General features: G+C 36.2%; 1 protein-coding gene across 1 annotated transcript in view; it reads left to right on the top strand.

Moving 5' to 3' along the window:
- LOC122788060 (low-density lipoprotein receptor-related protein 2-like) overlaps positions 1-12,530 on the top strand; it is a 1,238,079-nt gene that overhangs the window by 490,181 nt on the left and 735,368 nt on the right. The gene's annotated exons all lie outside the window — the stretch shown is intronic.

Below are 12,530 nucleotides of genomic sequence, written 5' to 3' on the forward strand. Positions count from 1 at the left end.
ATTTTTTTTCATAATATGCAACTGTTAAATTAGTTTGGAGCCAGTGAAATAGAGTATATGCCATTTGTGATGTAAACCTTCCCGTTGGCCTCACTGACCTACCGCATGTACTCAATATTTACCGTTCCGCGTTAGACATAGGGTAGCGTGTGACAGCACAGGTACACCAGGTTCATGCATACTGCAATGCAAGTATAGCAAGTATTCCAGGTGTTTCCCTTATATGTATAACATGCAACTGCCATGTCAAGTACAGACTACAGTGTCACTGTAGAAGTGTCTTTACCAACCATCACTTTCCAAGTCGTCCTAAATTAGGGAGCATGACTTTATGCAAAACTCATCAGCTCCTGATTCAGTGAGACATACCCATGAATTCCCCATAAAATCACATATACTAAGAATATTTAGTGTAAAATTACTGGAGTGTGAGTAAGCATTTTTTCTTCTTATTCCCCAGGTACTATGATCTTTTTACATAGTACAACATATCTATACATACAGGGGTCAGGCATTATAGGGAGTAAGTAGTCAAATAAAATTGCCTTAGAAGGGTTTCCTGCTTTCGAGTATATCAGGATTCAAAATGGTGGCTTCTTTGAGTTGGAAGTTGATGCTTTTTTAGCAGTGATTTATAGTTATAAATACCCTAAATTTTAACGCATTTATTTGATTGTCTATCATATGAATTACATCCTTTAAAATTTTAGCCCATCTGTTTGTCTACTATATGAATTACATCCTTTAGAAACAGCTGTGTGCCTTGATGTCTCCCATGAAATCCACTCATGTCGTTATTGCCAAAAATGTCGTATTATTATTTTTTTCCTTCTCTTCCTGTTGTGTGAATTGAGTTACGTGCACAAAGAAGGTCACCATAATTAAAAGGATCCTGGCATTGGTACTATTACGTCCCAACCATTAATGCAAGCTCCTGTTTACTACCGCTTGCATAAATACAGGGATCATATCAAGGTTGCACGTGAGTTGGCTGAATACAGTTCGACTAAAAAGAGCATGACAGATTTTCCACAGTCTTATGTCGTAAGTGATGGTTTAATAAAGTTGTTTCTTGTTTAAAAAAGGGGCAGGAATTGAATAATGTAAGTAATGTTGCTTGGGTTATATGAGACATATGTGAAGTATAGTGTTTGTTAATGTTAATTTGTTAATACAGTTCGATTACGTTTGTATAAATATAAATTTGCCTGTGTTACTAGTGATAATTTTTGCAAGAAAATCAGATATATAAGTTCATGAAAAAAGACAAAAGTATCATCACTCACTGAAATTTCTACACCTAGCAATTATAGTGTATGTAACGAGATACACGAAGTCTTAAATCTCAGGATTTGCAAGCATGAAGAAGAGCAATGGGGAAGAACGATACCCGGACACTAACAGTAATAGTATGAGTGACAGGACTACTGAAAACGGTTTTAAAATTGTATTTAAGTATGCTGCCGATAAAGGCAATGCCATGTGATTTGCAGAAGGTGGTAACTCTGGGTACTTTGGGGGTGCTGCGAAGACCACTCTTGGCAAACATGAAAGAATGAAACAATACTAATTTCATGAGCTCTAACCATACCCTAACTTGGGAATGGGGTCTATTCCCATATAGGCTGAATAAAACCTAAGTATTTGGAAAAATTTAATCAAAAAGCAATACATTTTAAATTGAGTTTAAATGTCAACGTATTAAAATAAAATATATAAAACAATGCATAAAGCAACAAACACACAAGTAATTATTCAGAGTATTTCTTGTGAGAGGCAAAGTTGCTATACCCCAGTACAGCATACAGTAACTCCTAACCCTAACACTGACCTTAAACCTGATGTCAAATCAAACCATAATTTTTTAAACACCATTACTGAATTATCACTTGTGACCTATGTAAATGTACATCTGTATAAAAGTAATTAAACCATATTAACAAATTCACATTTACAAACATTATATATCACATATGTTGCTATATATCTTATAATCAATGAAACATTACATAAATTGTTCAATTCCTGCCTTCTCTAAAACCTCATTCCTCCTCCAAAACATTTTTTCTGCATGTATTGTTCCCACAATTTAATTTTTCTCTATGTAAATTATTTCTGCCATTTTCTAAAGATCCCACCTCCTGTTCTTTTATCTCTGTTACAATATTCACTACTTAAAGTACACTTGGTTTAGATTTTTATTTCCATTTTCTAGTAATTGCTTCTTTGGCAGCCTCAGAATTAAATGTACAAGGCCAGGTCTAAGTAATTCAGATCCTGTATCGCAGCTCAAATAAATAATTTTCTTCGTTACAATCGTTTGCTTGCCCAGTATTCCTAACAGAGTACTCTGTATGGAATTTTTAAAGTCTGTCAACTCATTACACTTCCAAAACATATGTCCCCAGTTATTTCTTTCTTCTCTATCACGCCTGCAACATCTGCCATCTACCTGAGGAAAAATACTTTGGAATCTGCTTGGGGTATAAAAGTATCTAATCAAATATTTCGAGACAAATCTTATACACTTTGTTGCATATTTGTCCTCCCATTGTTTCTTTTTGAATTGCATATCTCTCTTCCCAATATTTTCTCACCTCTTGTGATTGATTCCTATAGTTATTGTGCAATATTTTATAATCCCTACTAATTATCCTTTTTTAACAGAAGTTTTTGCTCTAGGTTCAATTAAACACGCAACCAGTGCAGATCTTTTAGTTAAGATTCCCCCTATCCCTTTCCCATTATCTACACTCTGATATCAATCCCTGATAGAGAAGGCAATCAGTAGCCTACAATCCAAATGTCTTCTTGATTTATTGATTTCTTCCTATTCTATCACCTTTCCTTCTCTAATTATTTATTCCCAATACCTTGGTTCCTTTGCCAGCTTCCTCTAGTAAATTCCATTTCCCTGTTGTCTATTCTCTGTACCCCTAATTGCAGTCATTCCTATGGACAGAATCTTCTTTATTCATTCCCGATCAAAGCATAATCCCTAGCCATATCCCACCTCTACTCGGAAGTGATATTACTAACATTACTAACTAACATTCAAAGTAGCATCTTTACAAACCAAATGTCAGAAGAACTCAACCAAAATGGGGTTTCTAGAAACAAATTATTGCTAAGTGACATGTAGCCATCATTAAACATTTATGTCCAGGACTCAGGACACTTTTATATACTGCTAGCCTTTAGTTAATGTAGTGGATGCTTATTAGAAGAGGACACTTTATTGTACTGCCATTTAATGAATATATGAATCTGTTAGCAGTTGGCTACTTTTATAAGAGTAACAGAAGTAAGAATATATGTTCTAAATCATAATGAAGCAAGAAAGTAAATGGGAGTAAAATGGTACTGTCTATTATCTTGGCTAAAACATTTAACCATTTGTTCATGGTTTATTCAGGTGTGTATTTCAGTTCAAACTATGCCAATTTTTCCTTTTTCATCTGGAAGGAGGAGTTGTTTATTACTTGTATAAGTGATGGCCCTTCTTGGTGCCTAATGCATATTAGAAAATGTCCATACCTTACAAACTCCAAGGTTGCAAGAGCTGAGTACCTCGTTTTCACTGCAAAAATGGTGTTCCCATCTCTCTCATTATAGTTTACAGTTCAAGGGGACCGTAACGTACATGCACATGACAGGAAAAATAGACTCTTCTAACATGCCTGAAGTAGTAGAGTTTCATAATTAATCACAACTATTTTTATGCTAACTTAGTTAATTTAGGAATAAGACATCATCTATATAAATCATGTTATCATTACAGCTCATCCCACATGTTAGTAAAGTATGTAGCCCAGATAACATAATAGTTTTGGACTTAATCTACTTATTTAGATGGGATTACATTTACATTGATGACTAGATTATTTTTCATTATTACTTTACTTTCTCATTTAAAAAAAAATAATGCCTGTCCTGTCATTTCTGAGTCTCCTCCTATCTCAGTTTGCATCACGGCTAAAATACATACTTAGGAAATAAGCCAATATTCACTATTTTGAAATGGACTAAGTTTACCTGGGGAGAAACTCTCCAGACACTTGTCTTTGGAATGTGGGAGGAAACTGGAGTATCACGAGGAAACCCACACGAACAGAGAAAGGTCATGCAGACTCCACACAAAAGGCACCACAGCCAAGAACTGAACTGGAAAACCTCTTGCTGTGAGGAACAAAGTTAACCACTGCAGCAGACAGATCAATATTTATTCAAGCCTTACAATGTGTGAAACATTTCAGTAAAACTGGCATAGCAAAATACATGCCACAGAATATTTCGGCCATGAGTATATAAAACTAAAATAGTCAACATCTATAAACTATATTTCCTACATTGGTGCTCATACAAAGATACAGAAAAATCTAATGCATTTTTTATGTGGTACATAAATGGCGGACGTAAATCAGTGTCAGTGCTCCAGGTTTGAAACTGGAACATCAGCAAATTGCTACATCTAGTATTTCAGAATGGCAAAATGTACCTAAATCTCAACATACAGTTTTGTCACTTTCAGATAATAAAATAAAAAAAATATTCATCTGTATCTGAACTTCACTCCCTATCTCAAAACACATTTAACTCTGTAGAACTATGGTTTACAAAACGCTGCCTCTTATTAAACCCCAAAAAAACTAAACTTCTCCTTTTCACACCTACCAGTAAATCTCCACCAATAGACCTCTCTGTATCATCCCATGACGGTACAATCATATCCCAAGATCAAACTACCAAACTGCTAGGTATCACCCTAGATAATAACCTAAACTTTGATGCCCATATCAACAACATTCTGAAAACTACCAATAAAAAAATAGGCTCTCTTTACAGGATCAAATCCTTCCTCACTCCTGCAACTAGAATTACCATTGCCCACACACACCTTATTTCCACCCTTCTTTATGCCTCACCCATTTTTACCAATCTGTCAAAAAATAACCTTAAAAAACTAGAAAACTCCTATAATAGCATAGCCAGATATGCCACAGGTAATCCTTACAGAACTCATCACTGTATTAATCTAAAGCACCTTGGATGGCTTGAATTTCAACAGCATCTAAAATATAATCAACTGACCATCGTCCACAAAATACTGTATCAACCTGACAAAACACCCATCCTATCTAATCTTATCCACCCCTATGAGAACCTTAAGTCTCTAAGATCATCACAAAAATCTCTTGTATACATCAACAAATCAAACAATAGAGCTGGAGACTCTCTGTTTTCTATTTCCATTGGAAAAACCTGGAACCTACTTCCCTCTGAACTTACCACACTTCCCTCAACTACTCTGTTTAAAAATAAGCTTAAGCTCTTCCTGAAAACACACTGGATGTGCCCCTGTTCTAAACCTGACTGACCAACTTATCCATTTTTACCTGAATGATTCAAGATTCTCATCTCTGAATCTACTTCTTCTCTCTAATTTATTTTGCCTTCTTTTCTCTAATTCTATTTTATATTAAATACTACTATATTTCCTCTCCTTCACAGTCCTTGCTAGTACTGGATTCATTAAAGTGACTCATTACTTCTAGATTTATTACCTAACTGCTTCTCCTTTTCATTTTTCCTTATCTTCCTTTATTACCTCATCGACACTGTTGCTTTATTCTCTTCTCTCAACTAGTCCTCTTTAATAACACTTAAATGTAACTTCTTATTAACTATGCTAAGTCTATTCAAATATGTGTAACCTTCATTATGTACTTGTAAACTTGCAGCCTTCTCTGTTTAAGAAAATGTATATGCATTCTAAATATGTATTTTCTGTAGATGTGAACTTTGTTTAAATTGTGTGGAGCTTTTCTCCCCGGGCCTCTACTGAAAATGGACATATATCCAGCTAGACTAGCCCGGTCAACAAATGTAAAATAAAATAAAAATAAATAAAATAAAATATATATTTGATGAAATGTTATTATCATTTAATGAAATGAACAGTGATTGGTGGCAGATCATTGTAAATTGAATATTACCCACCATGAGAAATTTGGCACTGAACCAAAAGAGAAGCTACCACATAACTATGCAAATCAGTGTGGGAAGGGACAGTAATTACAATACCTTCCAATGCACCCCATCACTATAACAAAACAAGTAAATAATCACCATCACCCCCCCCCCCCAAAAAAAGAACATTGTGATTCAGAAAACAGACTCCAAACCTTCCCATCTCATTAAGGTGTCTGTAACACATTATGTTTTTGTAATTACATTTAAAATGAAATGTTAATGTAAAACATCACTGTATTTCTACAAATATCATGTCATTACAACAGTAAATCTATGTACTATGCAAGCATTGTCACAGATAAATGATTATATATGCAGAGTACATAAATATCAATAACGAACAGACAAAGAGCTGAAAAGTTCGTAAACACGGTGACCATGATTTAAAAATGGTAGAAAATTTATTTTTTAATAATATCATTGTATGATACTAATATATCAGGGCTGGGAGTGGATAGCATGGATTTATCTGTTGCTGGTTGAATGAATTGGCCATGGGTAACTCCTACACTACCTACACCTTTACTAATATATTCCTTAATAATCTAATTCCAATGTGTAGAAACCTGACTATGGTTATATACGCTTATGTTTTATGCCAAGAGAGTACTTATTTCATACTCATATACATGACTTCCACAAATATCACTGATAGGGATCTAAAGCTTTAAACTAAGATAAAATGGGTCGACTCCCAACTTGATGAATCACAGCTGACAATTACTGCAGTATATGAAGGAAAAAAAAAAGCATTTTTGCAGGGAAGAGGCATGCTCCCGCTCCCTCCCATGTAAAGATCTGCTCCTTCACACCATCTCTATGCTTATTAAATCCAAGTTTGCTGAACCTGGAGTCAGGGGAAGGCTTCCTTATTGTATTTTTTAGCAGTCTCACATTTAACATTGTAATGCTTAGTCAGGAGTTAGCCCCTTAACTTCAATGGATCAGGAATCAATGAAACATTATTAATTTAAAGCTATGCTTCCTCTTGAAAGATGTAATGTTTGCATAGGACCAAGGCTATAGTTTGCATAGTTACCAAGGCTATAGATGAGGGAAAGGTGGTACACACAGCCTACCTAGACCTCACAAAGGCCTTCAACACCATTCCCCACTCAGGTATTATAGACAAGCTCACCAGCCTGAACATAAACCCCTACATCACGAGATGGGTTGCCAACTGGCTCACGGACAGAACCCACATGGTAAGAGTTGCAGGAGCTAGGTCTGACTCTAAACCGGTTACAAGTGGCATTCCCCAGGGCTCAGTCCTAGGACCCCTCCTGTTCGGCATATACTTCTCAGAGGTACAGGCAAGCACAGGAGGACTATGGCTCACCAAGTTCACAGATGACTGCAAACTAGGGGCTATAATTGACTCACCGGCTGACACAGACATCCTCCAAAAGGGTCTCACTGAGACAGATACCTGGTGTCAAAACCATGGTCTCAAGCTAAATGCCAAAAAGTGCATAGTCATCTCCTTTGGAAAAAACAAAGTACCCACAAACTACCACATAGGTGGTAGCCCCTTAAATACAGAAGATGTAATAAGGGATCTGGGGACCCAAGTAGATAGTAGCCTCTCCTTTGATAATCACATTGCCAAAGTGGTTAGAAAATCCTTCTATGTGGCCCATCTAATCACAAAAGGGTTTGCATCCAGATCGAAAGAGGTCATTGGGCCCCTCTACGCATCACTCATCAGACCCATCATAGAGTACAATGCCCCATTTGGGATGTACCTTACAAGGCACCTGCAACAACTGGAAAGACCACAGAGTTCCTCATCAAGAGGATCACTGGCCTCAAGCAGATGCCCTATGCAGCTTGACTGAAGAAACTCCAGCTGTACTCGGTTGCATACCGCCTACTCAGAGGTGATCTCTGCCTGACATACAAGGCCATGTCCAACCCAGAATTGATGGACATGCTCCACCTAAAGAAAACCATATCCCTATTGAGCCACATGCTCCAGGGATCTAAACCTCACCACAACAATAAATAGGATGTGCTGGAGGGATAGATTCCTGTCCCAGAGACTTCCCATGCTCTGGAACAAGATTCCAATCTACATTAGGCAGACCTCCTCAGTAACCCTCTTCAAGAGAAACCTTGACAAGTGGATGGGAAACAGAAAGTTTACCCCAGGGATCACTTCAATGACTCTGCTGGACAGAGGCACAGGGAACTAATCTAAGGGGGTGGCGAAAGCCAACACATTCCAGCGAGGCTTATAAATGCCTTCGTGGCAGATAGCCTAGTACCTACCTATGAGACTATGAACCTATGCTCTTAATTACCTTTTATACTATTTATTAAAGGGACAAGACTAAGCTGTTTAAATTAGACACCCTTTACTTGGGCTGCAAACGTTATGCCTTGCTGACATAAGGTACAGAGCTTATATACGTGCATGATAATTATTTCACATTTAGAATTATACTTTGCTTCTGTACTAGACAAGTTGCATAAGGCAGTGTGTCATCATAATAACTGTCTTGTTTCTTACTTGTCAGCGTACCTCACTCCTATCCTCACAGCTGTGATAATCTCTCATGGCAGGATCTTAATCACTGAAGGAAGCACATTTACAGCACTTAGATGCTAAAGAAAAGGACCATTTTGCAGGATAAAAAGGGCGCACCCCACTTTTGTACTGCAAAAAGGGTTCAGTTACAAGGCAATGCTTATCATGTGAAGCTGCTTTTATAGTGAACAACATATCTCACAATTATATACTGTATACGTTTTTTGCTCACTCATGTTAATGTATAAGCTATATAGAAACCAATTAATTGTTTGTTCTTTATTTATGAATAGAAATATAAAAGAAGATAAAAAAGTTATTGCTAGCCCAGAAACCACTTTCCATTTATTCACCATTTGCTCATTAAATGGACACTGAAGGACAAATAAACTACAGGTAGCCACACTGCTGAGCTAAGGAATTCAAAAGACTGAATACAGGGAGTTGTACAATTCATTATTATGGGATAGAACCGTTTGCAATATAAAAAAAGCATCAAACAAGGGCAAGTTATTAAGAGAAAGAGATCTGACCTTACTGAAAGGCCTGAATGTATGCAGAGCAAGATAAATTGTTAGTACATGTCCATCTTTTAACAGAGAATGCAGAAAATGTATTCCTTTGTCCCAAAATATCCTGAATGAATACATGAAAGTGGGCCATTTAATAAGAAGTGATATACCTGGCAAATCTTTCTTGAAGATTGTACAAATCATTGAGTGCCATGACACCATAAGGAAATTATATACTGTGGCCTGCTTCTCAGGTTAAGTCTACTTGCCAGTTTCTCAAGCCTCTTTGGAGTAGTCAAATAAAAAGACAGCTTCAGGCGCTGTACAGCTGAAACAGTTCTGGTATACAATATCCCTGGAGCCCTTTGTTTCAAAACTTTAATAATGTTTCCATAATCCATAGAAGTCTTAGCATTAATGTACCTATCAAATTGCACACTTGCACAGATGCTTTGATATTACTCATTCCAGTTTTCCTGAAATATAATGCAGCTTGCTTTAATGTCGTATGCAAACTCATGTTTCATATATATCATTTAAAGTTCTATGGGGCGTTTCCATCTTTAAGCACTTCTGACCACATTTTAATATCCATCAAAACTTCTTCTCCTGAAAGCTTTATGGAAAAGGTGAGCAACTTCAGCCATCTTCAGCATTTAGCTTCTGTAAAGACAGTGAGTTCTGAATAATCAGAGAAGGGGAAAGAAAGAGCAGTGTGCCGTCATTCCCGAATAACTATAAATGTAATCACTTTTAAATGTTCTGATATTTCAAGAAGTGTGCAAACATGATCGAAAATAACATACTTTAATATAGTAACTACAGTAACTTCATATCAATGCTAAACTGCCTTAATGGCTTAAACACTTTATTTTTCACTCTAATTTTCATGAAGGATAATGCAAATTGGCTTAATGTCATCCACAAACTCATGTTTTATGCATACCATTTAAAGTGCCATAGGACGTTTTGATCTTTAAGCACTTAAACACTTTCTGTTTCATACCATTCTCAATTAACAGTTAATAGGATTCTAAATCAGTTAAAGATTGCCTACAGAATATTTGATTTGCATACCTTAGGCGCTTGATACTGTTTAGCCATTAATGTTTTATTACTTACACTTGTATGGACTTCATATTATATCTTTACAATTCTAAGATCTTGCAAAAAAATGAAACCAAAATGAGCACCATTACAGCAATATATAAATGGGACCGGTTATTGTTAAATGGGAGTGCAACTTCTATAGCAGAAAGTATCATTACAGTAATCTTCAAATGTCACTCATTGTCAATGCATACGAGAGTCCAACTTCTAAACTTCTTTACTTATACATTGCTACACAATAGTTTCTGTCCTCCCTTAAACCCAGATGTCTTTACAGAGACCAGCCTTAATCTTAATCAGATGCGTGTCCTCCTTTGCTATAGGCAAACCTCCATTCAGACTAGTTAAAGCAGAGAAGGCCTTTTTAACAGTTGCACCAGCACACTGGAGTGCTATTCCTGAAGAAATAAAATATATGAATGACTTGCCTTTGTTTGAGAAGAAACTCAGAATGTATTTGGGGAAAGGAACTAAATGCAACTGTTTTAAGGATGCTAGATGATCCTTTTTCACCGTTACTATATATGATTTAAAGCTTGATACTTTTACCACAAACTTTATAATATCAACAGATTCAGTATGTATGTATATATACTTGTACACGTACATATATCTAGTTCTTTAATAGTTCACATTCCCTCATACTTTTTGATGTCGTTTTATCTTTACAGATTTATACCATTTGCCTCTTCCAACAATCTATGTAGACATCGTTTTACCGTAACTTCATAGGAGGGTACCATTTCTTCTGTTCCTTTTTTTTGCCATTCTTCGTTTCAAATCTTTCTTGCATCTGTCTTTTCATTACTGCACTATTCAAGATAATATACATTGTTCTTATTCTCGTGTATTTATATCCTCTCATTACTGCTCTATTCAAGATAATATACATTGTTCTTATTCTCATGTATTTATATCCTCTTTCATTATATTCTGAGCAGGTTTGTAACAGTTTTGCATACAGATGACCCAACTGTTTAGCTAATTTAATTGCTGTAGTACTATTATGCATGTTATGTCAGTTATTCATGTTATCTATTAGATTATTTACATTTGCATTTGTAATTGCATTTGCGTATGTATGTGCTCTATGTTATGTAGTTGGCTGCCTTCGTTTGTTTTTAACTTTAAATTTACCTCAGGTATACCACAGGACTCAGTGTTGGACCCTTTTCTAGTTGGCATTTATTTCTCCGATCTTCGAGCAAACACTCCTGTCCTTTCTATATTGAATTATTCAGATGGCCATCATTTGGATGTTGTTATTTTGTGTTCTACTGGCTCACATTTGCTCCAACATGGGTTGGACCATGTTAATAATTGGTACAATGACAATGGTCTAAAATGAAATGTAAAAAAATGTAGCACAGTTCATTTTGGCAAACAAAATATATTCACGTACCATATACATGACATATCTACATACTCCTCCAATAGGAAACTATAGTCTTGTTGAAAATTCCTTATTTCACCATCGTTTCTCCATAGCAGTTTGAAAAGTCGTCTGTCTGGCTCATCTAATTTTCAGACATATCCTCTGGATCCAAAGAAGTCTTATAAATAAATAAATACATAAATTCCCCTTCAGTCATATCCCATCAGACCCATTATTGAATATGATGCACCTTTTGACATGTATTTGCCTGAACATATCACTCGTCTTGAGACGCCACAGAGATTCATGACTAAAATGATTATTCACCTCAAAAAAATCCTAGCTATCAGGACAGACTGTCAGGCCTTTCTTTTTACTCAGTTTTTTTACAAACTCCTTCATGGAGTAACCTATCTACCACAGGAGGAGTGCTTTCTGGCCCAGAAATTATAGTTTATTGGCCGTTTGGGAAGTTTTTCCATTTCTTTCAACCTTCTGATTTAAAAGCCAGTGTTTGCGCTTGTTTCCTGCCTTTCCTGTTACTAGTCTAGTCCAGGTACAGATTTGTTGTATCCAGGACTCTTTGTAAGCTTCTGAGCCCCCCAAGCCTTTCTGTGTTGGAGGGAAGCCTTCTAGCTTATCAGTGGGAGTGGTAAGCACTAGGTAGCCTGTCTACCATGAGAAGAGAGGTTCTTGGCCCAGAAATTGTAGTTTATTGACCATTTGGACAGTTTGTCCGTCTCTTTCAACTTTCTGGTTTAAAAGACCACATCTGCGCTTGTTTCCCATCTTTCCTGTAACTAACCTACTGGGTAGCACTAGAAAGCCTTAAACTGATACAAGCCTTCTAGCTTAGAAGAGAGACTTTGGAGTGATTAAGTATCAGTTTTCTGTACTTCCTTTCTGTACTTAACTGTTTTCTGCCTAAACACAGATTTTCCAGCATTTATTCTGATTTAAAAGCTTGTTT

The sequence above is a fragment of the Protopterus annectens genome, chromosome 13.part0, assembly GCF_019279795.1.
Source record: "Protopterus annectens isolate FY-2018-M chromosome 13.part0, PAN1.0, whole genome shotgun sequence".
Lineage (NCBI taxonomy): Eukaryota > Metazoa > Chordata > Ceratodontiformes > Protopteridae > Protopterus > Protopterus annectens.